The following is a 17,686-nucleotide window of genomic DNA, read 5'->3' on the forward strand; positions in this document are numbered from 1 at the left end:
GTAAAATAAGTGCTAAAACAAGCTATAAGATCTAATCTATAGGGATAGCCTTTTCTTACTGAATTTAACCAGCAGCTAAAATTTATCTGCAGCATGTTTCAAAAACCAAGAAAACCAAGGACCCTAAAAAGCAAATATGTTCAGAGCAAAGTGAACATCACTTTGCATGGCCTGACACTGCTTTGGAGAAAAGGCATGCATTTCATTAAGGGTCTTTAATTTTCCTATGAAAACTCAAATAAGCAAAGTGCTTGCTTTATGAAAGGTATAGCATGCAAGTATTCTTGCAAGGGATTCAGTGTAATTTTCCTATGAAAACTCAAATAAGCAAAGTGCTTGCTTTATGAAAGGTATAGCATGCAAGTATTCTTGCAAGGGATTCAGTGTAATTTTCCTTGCCTTTGTTGCCAACTAGTTAAAGACTGCATTCCACAATATGTAATTTGTAAAACCATCTCAAAATAATCGTCTCGTCCTATTCCAAGCCAACTTGGAAGCCTTACTTGCTGTTATATTTTTGATTCTCCAAGGACAATCAGGCCATTGTATTCTCACAGCTAGGTGATGTCATCCAGCAGAGCCAAGTGTGGATGCTGACTAGTGAGATGAATGTTGAACTTTTTAGCAGTGTCCTGTAACACATGAACTGGTGCTTTCTTGCGTGAGCGCGGGTTCCTCAGTCTTCGTTTTTCCACAGAGCAAGGAGGATGCATTATCTTGTTCTCCCAGTGCATATTTTCTCTCTCATTTGCAGTGCTTTCCCTTGCTTGTATTTTTATCTTTTTGGAGTATTTTTAATTTTTTCTTTATTTTATTTTGTTCCCCTTTAATGTTAGTAGGTTTTTTTTTTTTTCAACTTTTAAGATTTCCTTTCTTTTTCGCAAATTGCTAGACCTGTTTAGGCTGGATCACCGTCCTCAGTTTGAACACTGCCCCTTTTTACTGTTCACAATTAAGAAGTTTAATTTGGCCACAGTTCTTGTCTCGATGTGCCAGAAGACCCCAGTGGCTTCAAAAGGTGCGCCCAATGTAATCAGGTGATTTACGTGACAGACCTGCACTCGGTGCATCGGGTGCCTTGGGCCTAACCATGAGCCTAATTCTCACTGTTTGAAAATGCAATTGAAGACACAGTAAGTTCAACAGGAGAGATTTTTTTGGGCTCCTCGAAGACTGATGCATCAACCTCGGAACCGGAAACATTGACCTTGATGGCTTCCAAGACTTCAACATCCACTGGGAATGCACCAGCATCGAGAAGGTCTCCACCTCTCTCAACATCAGGCGCAGGGAGTAGATCCTGGAATGTCGAGAGTAGACCCTGGGACCAGTCAGCATTGGACCCAGCAGTGAGAGCATATACAGGTTTGATGTTGTCCTCAGCACAGAAGGACTGCAATGCTGAACATCAGAGGAAGCCCAAGAAGCAACAAGCATCGATGCACAGTACTGGATCACCAGGGCATCTTCATTGCTGGTACCCAAGAAGTCCCGGCACTGGGAGGAGCACTTCCCCTTTTTGGAAGAAGTGCTGGTATGCAAATCTCCAGACAGCCAGGTCCCTGCTGCCTTTCCATCACCAATACCTTCTCAGGCTGCCTCTCTCCTGGTCCCCCCCCCCCCCCCCCCCCCCCCCCACACACACACCTTTGCTGATGCCTATTTTGAATGAGCAGTTGCAAACCATGCTCAGAGAGGAGCTGGTGCAGATGCTACAACTGCAATAGATTCTTCCTGAAGCTCCATCCATGCCTGTGCAGAGATCCCTCCTTAAAGGAAGTTGACATCAACACATAGTACTGCTCTCAACGTCGGGGGAGGAAACTTCCCCGAGTCAGAGGGGTAGGGCTGTATCTCGGTGCTCTTTGGACTTGGTTCCACTAAGCCAAGGCAGGCACAAACTCACTCAGCTCAGTCTGAATACGGTGAGGAGTCTGAATGAGATTGTTCATGGGACTCAGAAGAGGACCCTCATTACTTCTCAGAGGAGGAGTCTTATGAGATACCTTCTGATTCCTCCCCACCTCAAGAGAGATGTAAATCTCCACCTGAGCGTATGTCTTTCACTGATTTTATCAGGGACATGGCTTCTGCCAACCCATTTAAGTTAGAGATGGAGGAAGAACCAGGGCAGAAATGTAAACTGTCCTGGACTATGAGTCGCCTCCTAAGGAAAGGGTCACATTACTATTATACCATAGCCTTAAAGATGCACTGACAAAGAACTGGTAATCTCCCCTCTCAGTGCAGGTCGCACCTAAGAAGATAGATACGCAATATCATATCTGCAAGGCTCCTGGATTCAAGGGGGCTCAACTGCCACACCATTCCCTGGTGGTTGAATCCATCCTATAACAAACTTAGGGGCTCCAGGACTCGTGCCTCAACGCCTCCAGGTAGAAAGGCTCAAACATTAGACTTGTTTGGGAGGAAAGCATGTCAGGTCTTGATGCTCATTGTCTTCATCCAATCCTATCAGCTCCGCACGAGCCTTTACTTGCAGTCTTTGGTCTGCAGTACACTAAGAGGCTCATGTTCAAAGCACTTAGACTTACAAAGTTCCATAGGTTACTACGGGGCCCTTTTACAAAGACGCAGTAGGCTCTACGTGCATGCTGCATGCAATAAAATGAGACGCGCTAGGCTAGCATGCCTCCCTGGTGGTAATTTCAAATTTGGCACGTGTCCATACCAGCGGGACAAACCTTTTCCATATTTCCTACCGCACGCATCGTTTCTGGTGTTAATCAGCAGTTGGCGCATGCCGACCTGCCACCTCATATGTAGTGCATGAGCCCTTACCGCTAGATCAGTGGGTGGCGTTAAGGGCTCAGACAGTAAATAGTTTGTTTTACTGTAGGCCTTTTTCCCTGCCCTTTGAAAAAAAGCCCTTTTCCCAGATGCGTTAAAAACTGGCCCAACATGCCAAAAACACCCACCCACTGTACCGCAGGCCATTTTTTGCCACGACTTAGTAAAAGGATCCCTGTGTAACCTGTAAGTATAAGTGCTTTGAAAATACACCTCCACATCTTGTGGATTCTGTCCCACAGGAGCAGGCCGCAGAGCTTCGCCAGTTGGCCAGTAAACAGATGGAGAGTAGAAAGTATCTGGCCGGGGCACATACAGCTCTTTTGACATAATGTCCAGACTCTTCCATGGATGTAGAGATGAGCAAACTCTCATGGCTGCAAGTCTCTGACCTACAACCAGCGATTAAGGAGAGATTGGCAGATGTTCATTGCTGAAGTAACATTCTGTTTAGAAATAAGGTAGAAAAGGTCGCTGATCTCATAAAGAAACATACTGATACCATCCAAACCCTGTCTCGGCACCCTCCAGCTGCAACCTCTTCCTCATGGAGATTTTCCAGTGGGCCCAGCTGGTGACCTTACTACTTTCAAAGGCATAGGTTTCTGCCACCTTCTCACTCTGCCCAGAACCCCCAGCTTTGCCAGTCCCGCTCTCAGAAGCCCCAGCCAACTCCCCAGTCAAAGCAAGGGACAAACTTCTGACTGGCTCCAATAGAGCATAGCCACACTCAAAGTAACCATCCCATATGGCTTACTGGTAGGGGGGAGGCTGAATTTTTATTAACACAGGTGGCCTCTTGTAAGCTCTGACCAGTGGGTTCTTAAAATAATCCATCTCGGTTACACCCTACATTGGCATCAAAGACCATTAAATTGCCCACCGAGTGCACTGTACATCAGCTCCCAGCACAAGCAGGTACATGTAGAGGAAATCTCTGCCCTTCTACAGGCTAATGTGGTCAAATTTGTACCACCAGGGGGAAAAGTGAAGGGATTTTATTCCAGGTACTTCCTTGTGCCCAAAAAACGGGGGGGGGGGGGGGGGGGGGGTTCTTCCTAGACCTAAGGGCCCTGAACAAGTTCTTCGTCAAAGGAAAGTTAAGGATGATTTCCCTGAGCATCCTTCTCCCCATAATTCAGGAAAATGATTCTTTTCTCGCTGGATTTAAAGGATGCTTATACTCACAGTTTGATAGTTCCCAGTCACAGGAAGTATCTTGGATTCTGGATAGAGAAACACCCTTACCAGTATCGTGTTCACCATTTGGCCTTGTATCAGCTCTCAGGGTTTTCACCAAGTGTCCAGTGGTACTTGTGGTGTATTTGTGCAGACTGGGATTATATGTATTTCCCTATCTGGATGATTAGCTGGTTAAGAGCCCATCACAAGAGGGGTCATCAGAGTCTGTGTACCTAACTATTCAAGTGTTAGCGCTCCTATGGTTAATCATAAACCCTTCTCCCAGTTCAGCAATTGGAGTATATAGGAGACCTGCTCAATACATTGCAAGCTCAGACTTTTCTTCTACAAGTGAGGGCAGAGACCTTATCTACACTCGCCTCGCAAGTCCGAAGCAGCAAGCAGGTCCCACATCTCTTTTTGAAAGAGGCTCAGTTGATCCTAGCTTCCCACTGGTCTCAGGTGACTGGGAATGTAGCAGATGTCATCCAGATTCCTCCAGAGTTGACATATGCCCTTCTCTGGTGGACAATGCAAATGAATTTGGCTGTGGGACTACCATTCCAAATTCCACTTCCTCAGAACGTGTTAACAGCGGATGCATCCAGCCTGGGATGGTGAGCTCACGTGGATGGGCTTCACACCCAGGAAGTGTGGTCTGCTTAGGAAACAGATCTCCATATCAACCTCCTCAAGCTGAGGGCCATTTGATTAGTTCTTATTTGTCACCATGTATGAGGTAAGGCCATCTGTGTACAGCCTCTAGTTGTTCACTTCATGCAAGGTTTGTTATTATCAAAGCCCTCTGTCAGACCTCCAGCTGTGTAATGGGATCTCAGTGCTGTCCTCACCAAGCAGATGAAAGCTCTTTTTCTCCACTTGATTCCTGTCATCTGAAGTGTTTGACCTGGAAAGTTGTGTTGTTCATGGCAGTCACTTCAGCTCGCAGAGTCGGTGAACTTCAGGCCCTAGTAACTGATCCACCTTACACTAAGTTTCATCACAATAGAATAGTTCTCCTCACACATCCTAAGTTTCTTCCTAAGGAAGTGTTGAAGTTCCATCTTAATCTCCTACCAACATTTTTCCCAAAACCACATGCCCATCCTAGCAAGAGAGTACTGAATACCTTGGATGGCAAGCGAGCCTTAGCCTTCTATCCGGAGTGGACTAAAGCCCATAGACAGTCCAGCCAGCTTTTTGTTTCTGTTGACCCATACCATATGGAGGTAGCTATCAGCAAACACACGATTTCTAATTGGCTAGCAGATTGCATCTCCTTTACTTGTGGCTGGGCTGACCCTAGAGGGTCATGTCAAGGCTCATAATGTCAGAGCTATGGCTATATAATCAAAAACAATATCCTTGAATTCTATCGATGTTTTTAAATAGAAGGAGAAAGAGCCTCAAATTATAAGGGAATACTCCGTTGTTGGTGCACCAACATAAAGGAGGTCCCTTATATCATCATGGGCAAAAAAACTCCTTACATAATTTATAACATAAGGCTACTGCTCAAAATACTTTCAAAAATGTAGTTATAAACATGAGGCTACTGCTCAATACCAATTGCGGATCTCTTGCACTTATCTTTTAAGTCTTTTGGACACCTTCCACGGCCCGACTTTGGCCTAAGTTTCGAATCCTTCCTCAGGGTCCGTGGTGTCTGACTCTAAAGATCTATCAAGAAAGCATAAACACATATCAAATGACTCTCTCGGAACATGACTTCAAAACTATTTCTATAACTTAATGGTTCTTACAAGGTGCTTTATGATCTGTTCTCTAGCTTCTCAAAGCTATAAAGATGGCCGCGCTTTATCTATGCTGACGTAAGATGCCTCCAGCTCAATCCCTCCCTCTGAAATGTCCATCAAAAGGAGTTACAAACAATTAAAGGCACATCGCCGGTTCAAAAAAACTTGTTCCATTCTATTCTAGTATTTATCCTATATGGATATAATGTATGTAACTTAAAAATCCAGCACTGTTCTTGTCTCAGAGCTATGGCTATGTCAGCAGCCGACTTGAGGTCAGCCTCCATAGAGGAGATTTCCAAAGCTGTGATGGCGTCATCTGCCAACACATTCACATCTCATTACTGGCCTGAACAAGATATCTGGACAGGCAGTCTTGAAGAATTTGGTGTCCAGAATTTAACTCCACCTCCCTAGCCCAGTTTTCTTTAGTTCCAGGCTGCATCTTCACAACAAGTATGAAAATAGATTCAGGTTAATTGACTTTAAGGCCTCAACGTTTCTAGTCCCTATTATTCTACCATTGTTTTCAGTGAGCCTGGTAGCTAGGGATTCCCAGCTGTGAGAAAGCAATAGCCTCGGAGAAAGCGAAGTTACTCACCTATAGCATGTGTTCTCCAAGGACAGCAGGCCAATTATTATCACATACCCTCCCACCTCCCCTTGTAGTTGTATTCTTTAGCTATTTTACATAACTGAGGAACCCGCGCTCGCATATTGGGTGGGAAGGCAGCAGTGCATGCGCAGTAGGATGCTTTTAGAAAGTTCTACCTTCATCTTGCTAGTCAGCATCCGCACCGGACTCTGTCAGATGATGTCACCCAGCTGTGAGAATACTTGGCCTGCTGTCCTCGGAGAGCACCTGCTGCAAGTGAGTAATTGCTCTGTGCACTACGACAATTACCGTTTGATAAAGTGGGCAATTGTCTTGTTGATACAAGTTTTGAGTAATTAAATTTCTGATACGTTTTCTGTGTTATGGAGGTATCTCTGGGTTTTAAGAACTATACATGTGTGTTTAATGATTGCATATAAATGTGGTTCAATTTTAAATGGATGTATTTGTATTGATTTTTGTGAATGTATATGCAAAGCATAATGAAAATGTCAGGTTTTTAGGATTTTGATTGATTATGATATATAAGGGAAACAGAAAATGATGACAGATAAAGACCATATAGCCTAACTATCCATACTAACTACTGATCTCTAGTATCTTTTCCTTTACAGATCTGTGTGTGTCCCATGCTTTCTTTATTTTCAGATACAGTCCACATTTTCACCTTCATGTTACAATTATTTTGACAAGATCATTGGTTGGAGCATGTTTTTCATATTACAATATAAAGTCGTCATGAAAAGTCTGCGTGTGTGGGGTTTTTTTTTTTTTTTACTTAAGACTTTTAGATTTATGTTATGCTTTATTGCCACTTTTTTATTAATAGCTCTGTTGAGGTAAACTTTTGATGATTTATTTTCAGGGTTTATTTGTAAAGAAAAATCATATTTGCTGCAAAATGCATTTTCTGTAAATTATTTAATACTAGTAAATAAGGCCCGTTTCTTACACAAATGAAACTGGCGCTAGCAGGGTTTTCCTCGGAGTGTGTATGTTTGAGAGAGTGTGTGTGAGAGTGACTGTGAGAGAGAGAGTGAGTGTGCGAGTGTGTGTGTGTGTGTGTCGGAGAGAGAGTGAGTGTGGATGCGAGTATGTGTGTGAGAATGAGAGTGTGTGTGTTTGAATGAGAGTATGTGCGAGTGCGTATGTGAGACACAGTGACTGTGTGTGAGAGAGAGTGTGTTTAACACAGATACACTGTGTTTGGTGAGAGAGAGTGTGTGTGAAACAGACTGTGAGAAACTGTGTGCGGTACACAGACTCTCTGTGAGACTGAGAGAGTGTATATGAGACCGAATGTGAGATCGAGAGTGTACAGTGTGAGGCATAGTGTGAGAGAGTGTGTTTAACACAGATACACTGTGTGTTGGTGAGAGAGAGTGTGTGTGACAGAGATACCTTCCCCCTACCTCTGTGGTCTGAGGCCCCCCCTCTGCATTCCCCTCCCCTGTGGTGTCAGGACCCCCTGCCTCTCCCCCACTCTGCGTGTTTGGCAGCACCGTGCGAGTGTGTGTGTGTGAGAGAGAGTGAGACTGGGTGTGAGTGTGTCTGTGAGAGAGAGAGTGTGTGTGATTGTCCTCTCACCCCTGCCCCCCTCCAGCCACCCAGCGATTCTCCTCTCTCCCCTGCCCCCCTCCAGTCACCCAGCGATTATGCTCTCCCTTGCCCCCCCCCCTCAGCCACCTAGGGATTCTGCTCTCTCCCCTGCCCCCCCCCCTCAGCCACCCTGTGATTCTCCTCTGTGTCCAGCCACCCAGCGATTCTCTTGTGTCCCCTGATTAGCTCCGTCAAAGCGGCGGCGTTATTGAAAGCCCTGGCCGTGTGAACCATTCAGTGAAGCCATGGAGTCTACTTCAGAACGTTGGAGGTGAGTTCGTTCTCTCAGTCCTTCATTCTCATTACCCGCCCTCGATGTCAGCACATTTTGACGCGAGGGCGGGGCTGACGCCCTCGACGTCAGCATGTTTTGACGCGAGGGTGGGGCAGAGAGGGATGGTTACACACTGACGAACTTACGAACCCTTCACTGAAGCCACGGAGTTAGCTTCTGAATGTTGGAGGTGCTCCCCTCCCCTTTGACGTGAGGGTGGGGCCGATGCCCTCGACATCAGCACGTTTTGACGTGAGGGCGGGGCAGAGAGAGGTGGTTACACACTGACGAACTTACGAACCCTTCACTGAAGCCATGGAGTCAGCTTCTGAACGTTGGAGGTGCTCCCCTCCCCCCTCTGAGGTCTGAGGACCCCCTTGTTCTCCCCCCCCCCCCCCCCCCCCTCTGTGTGGTTGGCAGCACCGTGCGAGTGTGTGTGTGTGACAGAGAGAGAGTGAGACTGGGTGCGAGTGTGTCTATGAGAGAGTGTGTGTGGTTGTCCTCTCTCCCCTGCCCCCCTCCAGCCACCCAGCGATTGTCCTCTATCCCCTGCCCACCATCAAGCCATCCAGCGAGTCTCCTCTCTCCCCTGCCCCCCTGCAGCCACCCAGCGATTATGCTTTTTCCCTTGCCCCCCCTCCAGCCACCCAGTGATTGTGCTGTGTCCCCTGCCCCCCTCCAGCAACCCTGCGATTGTCCTCTGTCCCCGCCCCCCCCCCAGCCACCCAGCTATTCTCCTGTGTCCCCTGGCCCCCCTGCAGCCACCCAGCGGTTGTCCTGTATCCCCTGCCTCCCCTCAAGCCATCCAGCAGTTGTCTTGTATCCCCTGCCTCCCCTCAAGCCATCCAGCAATTATGCTGTGTCCCCTGCCTGCCCTTCAGCCACCCAGCGATTCTGCTGTCTCCCTTGCCCCCCCTCCAGCCACCCAGCGATTGTCCTCTGTCCCCTGCCCCCCCTCCAGCCACCCAGCGATTCTCCTCTGTCCCCTGCCCCCCCTCCAGCCACCCTGCGATTCTCCTCTGTCCCCTGCCCCCCCTCCAGCCACCCAGCGATTCTCCTGTGTCCCCTAATAAGCTCCATCGCTGTCTGAACCCTTCACTGAAGCCATGGCATGGAGTCAGCTTATAGTAGAACATTGGAGGTTCGTTCCCTGAGTCCTGCCAGGCTGCCTTAAACACTGCTGATTACCCGCCCTCGACGTCATCACGTTTTGACGCGATGGCAGGGGGCGGGGCCTGCCCTCAACGTCGTCATGCTTTGACGCGAGGGCGGGGCATAGAGAGATGTGACACCCTTACAGACTTACGAACCCTGAAGCCACGGAGTCAGCTTCAGAACGTTGAGGGTGCTTTTTATTATAGTAGATTAAATTAAACACTTATTCAATATTTATTTAGTTTTAATTTATATAGGGCCTTTTTTTTACTAAACTGTGCTAGGAATTCTCATGTGGCAAATGCGATGACGCCCATTCAGATTGAATGGTCTGTGTCGCATTTGCCACGCCGGCAATAGCACGGTTTAGTAAAAAAAGGCCCTTAATTTCTTAGCTTTTGGACTTGCAGATGGTATATATCAAAGCAGTGTATGTTCAAGTACAGATTGATATTTTGCCTTTTAGTTGGCTGATAGCTCCTTCATTGTTGCCAGATTTGTATATTTGTGGGGTTTAACCTCTTACCCATGTTTCATTATTCACCACTTTCTGTACTTCTTCTCTCTAGAAATTTGCTTCTTTCTGCTCTGCTCCTCCTAGATGCCAGTGAGCCCGGCATGAACTGATTCACCCTGATCATACTACAGTCAAGCCCGACCATATTATGTAAAAGCCAAGGTAAAATTAACATTCAATTTTAAAAATAATATACAGTTGAAAAATTACATTTTTCTGATTGGTTAAACTAAGTAAAGTGGTGTGGTAGTCTTCTTTTGATTTATTTCTATGTATTACCTTGAACTAAACTGTACCATAATTTTTAATTATTGATTGGACCACATGGTTCAACAGCATTAGCACAGAGCCATTTATCTCTTGACATAGTGTCAATCTGCCTTAGGTTGATGGAAATGATGACATAAAAAGACCAATTAGTCCATCCATTCTGCCCAGTTTTTCCACTGAAAACCATTACCATTTGAAAATTGTTGGTGGTCTCAGTCCTCATTGCTGTGAACAGGTATTCACATTACTTGAAATCACCATCACTCTGTGACACAAATCTGCACCATTCTTATCTGTCTCAGCAGAGGCGTCAAGGATATCACAGGTATGAAGCCCAAGCTTCTCTCTCACCCTTTGAGGTAGTTCCTCCAGAGAAAAAGAAAGTATTAGGCATACTGGCAGTGTAGAAAACTTTGCTTTACTACAATCCATGACACACTTGTTCTTTGGCTAAACGAAAGACTTTCTAGGACTGATAATGGTTTCATGTAAGCTAAATCAGTCCTGATTTTGCCTCATTGCCTATGTGAAGGGAGGGAGTAGTGGTGGGAGAAGTAGTGTTTGTGGTGTGTGTGTTTTTTGTTTTGCTTTGCTTTGTTTCTTTTTTTGTCCAGAAGTTTCATTTCAAAGCTTTCAGGTCAAATAGAACTTAGGCCAAATGTAACCCTATGGGTTAAATTTTAAAAGATTACCTGGCTCATTCTGAATCTGGTGTGGAGACAGTGAGCACTGCAGTGAAACTGAGTGATCTGTGTGCATGCGCTGAGTGTTCAGCATGCTGATGGAACTCTCAGGAGAGTGACAAACAGCTCAGGCTGGCAGTTGGGATGGAGCTGTATTGATGAGAAGATGTTACTAGGAAAAGACTGGAAGAAAGTTTATGCTGGAGATCATCACCTGAAAGAAAAGGCGCCCACCGTTCGAGAGAGAGAGAGAGAGAAAACAGAGAGAGCAGCTAAGTGACTGAGGCTATTTTAAAAAGTGCACAAAAGAGAAAATAGTAAAGGAAACCTGAACAATAAGTGAGAGATAACTAAGGAAAAAAAGAGTCGAGTTACATGTTGAGATCCTTGAGGGTCTATGGAAATCTGAACGACAGGAGAAAAGAAATGTTAAAGAATCTAGTGTTTTGTAAAATTGAATGTGCTTACATGATTTATGTACCTAATATTTATAGTTATCTGAAAATGCTCCCAATGTTTAAACCTGTAATTGAAATACATATGTTGAATGTGCAAGTTGGTAAAATTTAATTAACATTTAAATATAATACTAATAAAAAAAATATGTTTTTTTTTTTATTGTTAAACTCCCTGGTTGGTGTTGAGTCATTTTGGGGAAACACTGTGACATATTTGGTACCATCATTTTAATACCTTGCTCTGCCACCAGGGGGTTTACACAACCAAGGCCACAGTGCCATAAGCCTTGATTGACAGTCATAGTTTACCTTCATTTTTATGCCCTTTCATGCATCCATGAATAACCCAGCAGTTTTAGCAAGAACCCTTTGTAAGTGGTGCCATAGATTGTGGTTCCTTTTACAGCCCTGTACCACTGGTACTCTGGATAACTTGCACATATGTATGATGCTAGTGTGCATTTACTGAGACAGTATACAAGACACTTCTTATATTCCATGATTTCCAGAATTCTGGTTCATTGCAGATTACAGCAAAGCAGCCAGTCAGTTGCTGGAAATTGACATAGATAACTCAAAAAAATAAGACTGAATTGGATTTCCAGAGTTTTAGAAAACAAGAAAGTTTTCAGTTTCTTCTGAATTACTTACAGTTGAAAAGTTAAGTGAAAAGTGAGTTCTGTGTAATGTTCTCTTTGACAGGGAGAAAGTCAGTAATGAAAACATATATAATGGGGCTAATCCATATGTAATTTTGAACATCATAGTACATCATTTAAAGTTTATTCTGCCCTTCAAAGACAACCAATATATAGCTCTGAAAGAAATAGCATTACTCAGTCAAATTTGTGAGCATATCAAAGCAATCTAGCTGCCATATTTTGTAAAGTTTGCAGATGTTTAAGTTTTTAAAACCAATCAACATACAGTAATTTGCAGTAATATGTGAAAGGACAAACGCTTGAAGAATAATCCTTAAAATGAGCAAATAAAAAATATTTCTTAATTCTCTGCAACTGGCAAAGTTTCCCAAAACACTTTCCCAGTTAGTAAATTAGTACAAGTATCAAAAGACAATGTTGAGTCATTGATGACCCCCTAGCATTCAGTGAGGAGTATGTTGTCTCTGAGAGCTATTTTGGTGTCAGGTAATATTTTCAGGGAGGAGCGTAACCATTGTTTTGTCGATGTTCTGTTTCAAATGAAGGTCCAATTCTCACAGCATCTATACGTTGTTGAGCATTGGATGTACTATCACTAGGTATGAATGTGGATGAAGAACAAATCAGAACAAGAAGAATATAACATAAGAACATAAGAGTAGCCATACACTGGGTCAATCTTGCCTGTAAGTTTAGTAGAGCCTTTCCAGGGGAACTCATCAAAACATTAAAAAGAACTGGAGAGGGTGAAGAACCCTGAAGGACTCCATAGGTGGCTCCTCATGAATGAGGGAAAGAATTATGTTGTTTTTACTCTGCATGTTTGACTTGAGAGAAATCCTTTGAACCAGCTGAATACCCTTTCAGTTATCCTAATATCACTCAGCATATATAACAGAATCTCATGGTCAACCACATCAAATATGACCAACAGATCAAATTGTAGTAGTATTGATTGATGCCCTTTACTTAATAAGAGTTTAAGGGGCCTTTTTACAGGGCAGCAGTAAGCCCAACGCAGGCTTACCGCTCGCTCTTCCAGGACTACTGCTGGCCCAATGTAGCCACCGGCAGTAGTCCTGCCCCCAAGCATGCACCATTTCCGAAGGAAAAAGAAAACCCCTGGAAATGGCTTGCACGGCAATAACCCAGCGGTAATCGGACATCGCCACTTGCTGCCCAGTTAGCGCAAGAGTCCTTATCGCCACCTCAATAGGTGGCGGTAAGGGCTCTCTGCCGCGTGGCCATGTGTGCTGAGGGCTTTTTTTACCCGCTTCGGTAAAAAGGGCCCTGGTGTGCGGGAAAATCATCCCCCACTGCTAGTGCAGGGTCCTTTTTCCTGCAGCTTGGTAAAAGGACCCCTAAGTTAATTTACCCAAAGTTCCTAGAAGAATTTCTGTGCTAAAGCCCTTCCAAAAACTAGATTGAGAAGGGTGCAGAATATTGTGACAGTCCAGATCATGTGTTAACTGAATAGCTACCAGTGCCTCTAATATATTTGTGGATAATGGCATGTTTGCTATTGGTCTGTAGTTAAAAAGTTCTCATTTTCCTCCTAATGGATAAGAATTGGTATTAATAAGCTCTCTCTCAAATCAAAAGGAAATTGGCCTACTTTCAAAACAGGTTTAATCCAAGTTGGACATCATCTTTAAAAATAGGAGGCAATTTTAATAGCAGTTCAAATCACAGTGCAAAGAAGAGAACCTGTTTAATAAACTCTTGAGTTCTTCCAGTTGTTTTGGAAGAAAATCATCCCAAAATCTATCTGCCAGGGTGCTTTCTGCCACATCTATTAAACAAGTTTATACTTCTATTTGAGCTGAGGTAGAATTTTCTATGAGTTATAAAGGATCTAATGTTAGTAATTTTATTCTAGGAAAAATAGCTAATTCAGTAGCAGATGGTATGTTTGCAGATATAATTTCCGTGGTGGTTATAAAGTCTCAACTGTCTGTAATAATTTTATAGGAGTTGTGTAATGTTTACCTATAAGTGAGGAGTAATAGTCCCTCTTTGTAACAGTTCATTGACTTTTGTAACCCTTAAGTGATGTATTGTTTTTTTCTTCCAAGCACTTTTCAATTGTTGGCATTCTGATTTCAATGTTTGAAGATTATCTGTAAACCAAGGATCCTTTTTTTCTAGAGGTGGAGTATTTTATCAATGGGGCCATGCTGTCCAGTGCATCCAGACAGCACAGCTCCAGCAAACCCAGCATTTCCTATGAACTCACAGGAGTTAAGGCAGACCAAAATTGACTGTGGTCTACTTTTCCCTCTAGAATGATGAAACTGTTTGAATGATTTAAAAAATTATCTTAGCTAATCTCCAATTTAACATGAATTCTAAATTTTAAAGGTCAGACCAAATTATAGGAGACCACTTCATACCCATAGGAAATAAATTGGAAAAGGCATCCATATTATAAGCAAATAATTCTAAATATTGTCCATTGTCATGTGTACTGTTGGTTTGGGATGTATTAAAACCCAAAGAGTCCATGAAATTATAAAAATCCATGATACTAACATCTAGGAGATCATCTAGGTATAGGTTAATGTCTCCTAGTGGAATGCAATTATTAAATTGTATAGAATATTGTGAAATATAATCATACGCTTTGGGTTGGATTTTAGTCCAACTTCCTGGGGGGGACAGTAAAGCAGAATACAACCAAGGTCTAGTTAAGGAGCAGTCAAGAGATTTCACAGCATAGCATTTCAACGTCACCTATTTACCAAGCAAATATGAAAAAAGTGTTTATAAGTCAAAGCAACCCCACCTCCCCTGTAACCTTCTCATGTTAAGTGAATAATTTTATATCCAACAAGCAGTGATTTCTAAAATCATTTTGACAATGATTTCAAATCAAAATCACTAAGTACAAAATAAATTTGAAATCAAAATCAGTAAGTTGTGATGTCAAATCAAAAATCAGCAGAGCAAAGTATTTATTGTCACAGGACAGGACTATACACTAATCTATGAATATTGATGTGCGGACATGCAAATTACAAATCCATTATGGCAAGAATTAATATATAGATAAGATTTACAGATTTGGGAGTTTATGCTCGAATTTAGACCTTGCCTATGTTATTGATTATCATAGTATAATAAATCCATGAATCCTAAGATTAAATCAACATCCATCAGCAAATTATTTTTGATTTAATAACTGAAAGTGGTACAAAATCATGAATATATGATGTAAAATCAAAATAAGGGTAAAAGTGGTTTCAAATAAAAATAAAAAATTATACAAATGATTTTAAATCAAAATTCTTATAAGTAATGGAATATCTGGAGATTGCACCAAGGTCTCTTTTATAAATATTAGACCTGGCTGCTAATTACCAGTCCAGTTATGAATAAGCATACAAATGGATGAGGTGTTAATACTAAAACAGGGGATAAAGAGTAAAGTAGAGGTCTCACTAAAAGATTCTCTTTTGATTTCTGTTAGACATCTAAGAGCAGTTTTCCTGTTTACATTATAATGTCTAGATTTAGCTCAGTTTGGTTGTGGTCTGTTTCCAGTAAGTGTCTCAATAACTCTGAGTATCACCCACAGCAATCCATTACTTCCTCTTCGTCTATTTATTTATTTATTTATTTGTGACATTTGTATCCCACATTATCCCAAACAAGCTCAAGTTCAATGTGGTTTACATTCAAGAAAAACATCAAAAGCATGATACAATCAGATAATTAATTATAACATTGTAACATATTAAGAATAATTGTGTGTTTGTCATAAAGCTAGGCAAGAGTATTGGTTATGTTGAAACATGTAAGAGAGACGGCAACATTAGTTTATTGTCTTTTGATAAGATATATACTTAATAAAAAAGCCTTTAGTAATTTACGGAATCTCAGATAATCTTCAAAGTAGCTTAATTGCTTGGGTAGAGAATTCCAAAGTTTGGTATTCTGATATGTGAAGCCTGCGACAAGGATTGATTTGTAAGAAAGACCTTTGCAGTTTAGAGTGAATGAAATTAGATTATACGAAGTGTTGAAAAAATGACAGGAATTTAACAGGGAATTAAAAGTTCTACTTGCTCCCAGACCCCATGTCAAGTAGAAAAACAGTAAACCACTTTGTTTTGACACAGTTTCCAAATTGATAATACAGATGCAATTAAAAGCGATATTATTCCTTACAACTTAAGATCATTGAATCAAAGGGGGGATAAACTTATGAAAGGCTCACAAAGGGACCCCTTTGGCGCAACACATGAGACGCAATGTCTCAGGAGCCGCTGTTGTCTTCTAGTCCCAGTCTGATAATGTCATTGATAGTCACCCCACTCCTCCCAAAGCTATACAATGAAAATCAGCAGTTCTGTGGGTGGGTAATGGTAGCTTGTGAAAGCCTCTGGAGCAGGCTTATGATGTCACCAGCAGGCAGTGGTGTAAGTACGTGGGGCCTGGGCCCCCATAGATTTGGCCCTGGATCCCCCTACCGACGACCCTCTCGACCCCCCCCCCCCCCCCCCGCCGTCAACCCGCCGTCACCTACCTTGGCTGGCAGAGGACCCCAACCCCCGCCATCCCCAGCCGAGGTCCTCTTCTTCCCGCAAAAAATTTGGGACGTCAGACTCACAGAACGAAGCCTTGCAGATCAGAACGTGCAGGACGTCAGAAACAAAACAAAGTTTTTTGCGGGAAGAAGAGGACCTCAGCTGGGGCTGGCGGGGGTTGGGGTACCCCGCCAGCAAAGGTATGCGACGGCGGGTTGGCCGCGGGAGGGGGGTTGAGAGGGTTGTCGGCGGGGGGGGGGGGGGGGTCAAGGTTGGTGGTGGCGGGGGGGGGGGGCTAAAATGTGCCCACTCACCTCGGGCTCTGGACCCCCCTTCTGCCGAAGTCTGGCTACGCCCCTGCCAATAGGAGCCCTGACTCTTCCCAGTTTTCGTAGTAAATGAACTAGCAGGTCTATGAATGCCACTCGGTTCACTGAGGTCTCTGATATGACAATGCAGCAAGTCCAGTTGGACAAACTTATTTCTTTTAACTTAATAACACAACACAGAACAGAACCCATTTATATGAGAAATCACAGCTGCATTTACACTCATGCAAAAAGGATAAAGGCAGAAATAGCTCAACCTTATTCTGGTGGCCGGAAGCTGTCTGGTAACCAGTGGTTCTCCTGCTGAAGATCCTCAACTGGTCCTAGGTTTCAGGCTGGCCAAAATATGCCAGTTAACTGGGTATATAGGCTTGTCTATATATCTCATTATTATTCATTGTGGTTATATTGAACATAAAATCTGGTAAAGGATCTCTAGGACCAAGTTCTGCTATCATAGTAGACGATTGCAGATAAAGACCTGCATGGTCCATCCAGCCTGCCCCAAAAGATATATCGCATCTTAACATAACATATGTATACTTGTTCTTGATCTTTTTTAGCCATTTCGGGACACAGACCGTAGAAGTCTGCCCGACATATTTCTTATGCCCCCCAGTACTGGAATTGCCATTGAAGTCCACTCTAGCCCTTCCAGATTTGGGGGAGGGTTATCACTTTGATAACCCTACTCCAGATCATTTTTGTGGAATCCAGCATGTGGAAAATTCCAGTTGTGCTCATGCTGACTGATTTTTCTTGGTATTATGATCGCTGAAAGTTCAGATTAAATTATTTTAATGTCGTCCATCTGTAGGAAACACAATGGCATATGAAACAAGTT

The 17,686-nt window shown here is 43.2% G+C and overlaps 1 protein-coding gene across 8 annotated transcripts in view; it reads left to right on the top strand.

The window, feature by feature from the left end:
• FAM110B (family with sequence similarity 110 member B) overlaps positions 1-17,686 on the top strand; it is a 200,553-nt gene that overhangs the window by 161,061 nt on the left and 21,806 nt on the right. For 6 of the 8 annotated variants that reach the window (XM_030214679.1, XM_030214672.1, XM_030214703.1 and 3 more), the window contains one exon: positions 9,964-10,073. The gene's annotated coding sequence lies outside the window, so the exon portion shown is untranslated. Of the gene's footprint in view, positions 1-8,185; positions 8,237-9,963; positions 10,074-17,686 lie in introns of those variants that run through there. The other 2 variants (XM_030214720.1, XM_030214711.1) reach the window with 2 other exon arrangements.

Source organism: Microcaecilia unicolor, chromosome 1 (genome assembly GCF_901765095.1).
Source record: "Microcaecilia unicolor chromosome 1, aMicUni1.1, whole genome shotgun sequence".
Lineage (NCBI taxonomy): Eukaryota > Metazoa > Chordata > Amphibia > Gymnophiona > Siphonopidae > Microcaecilia > Microcaecilia unicolor.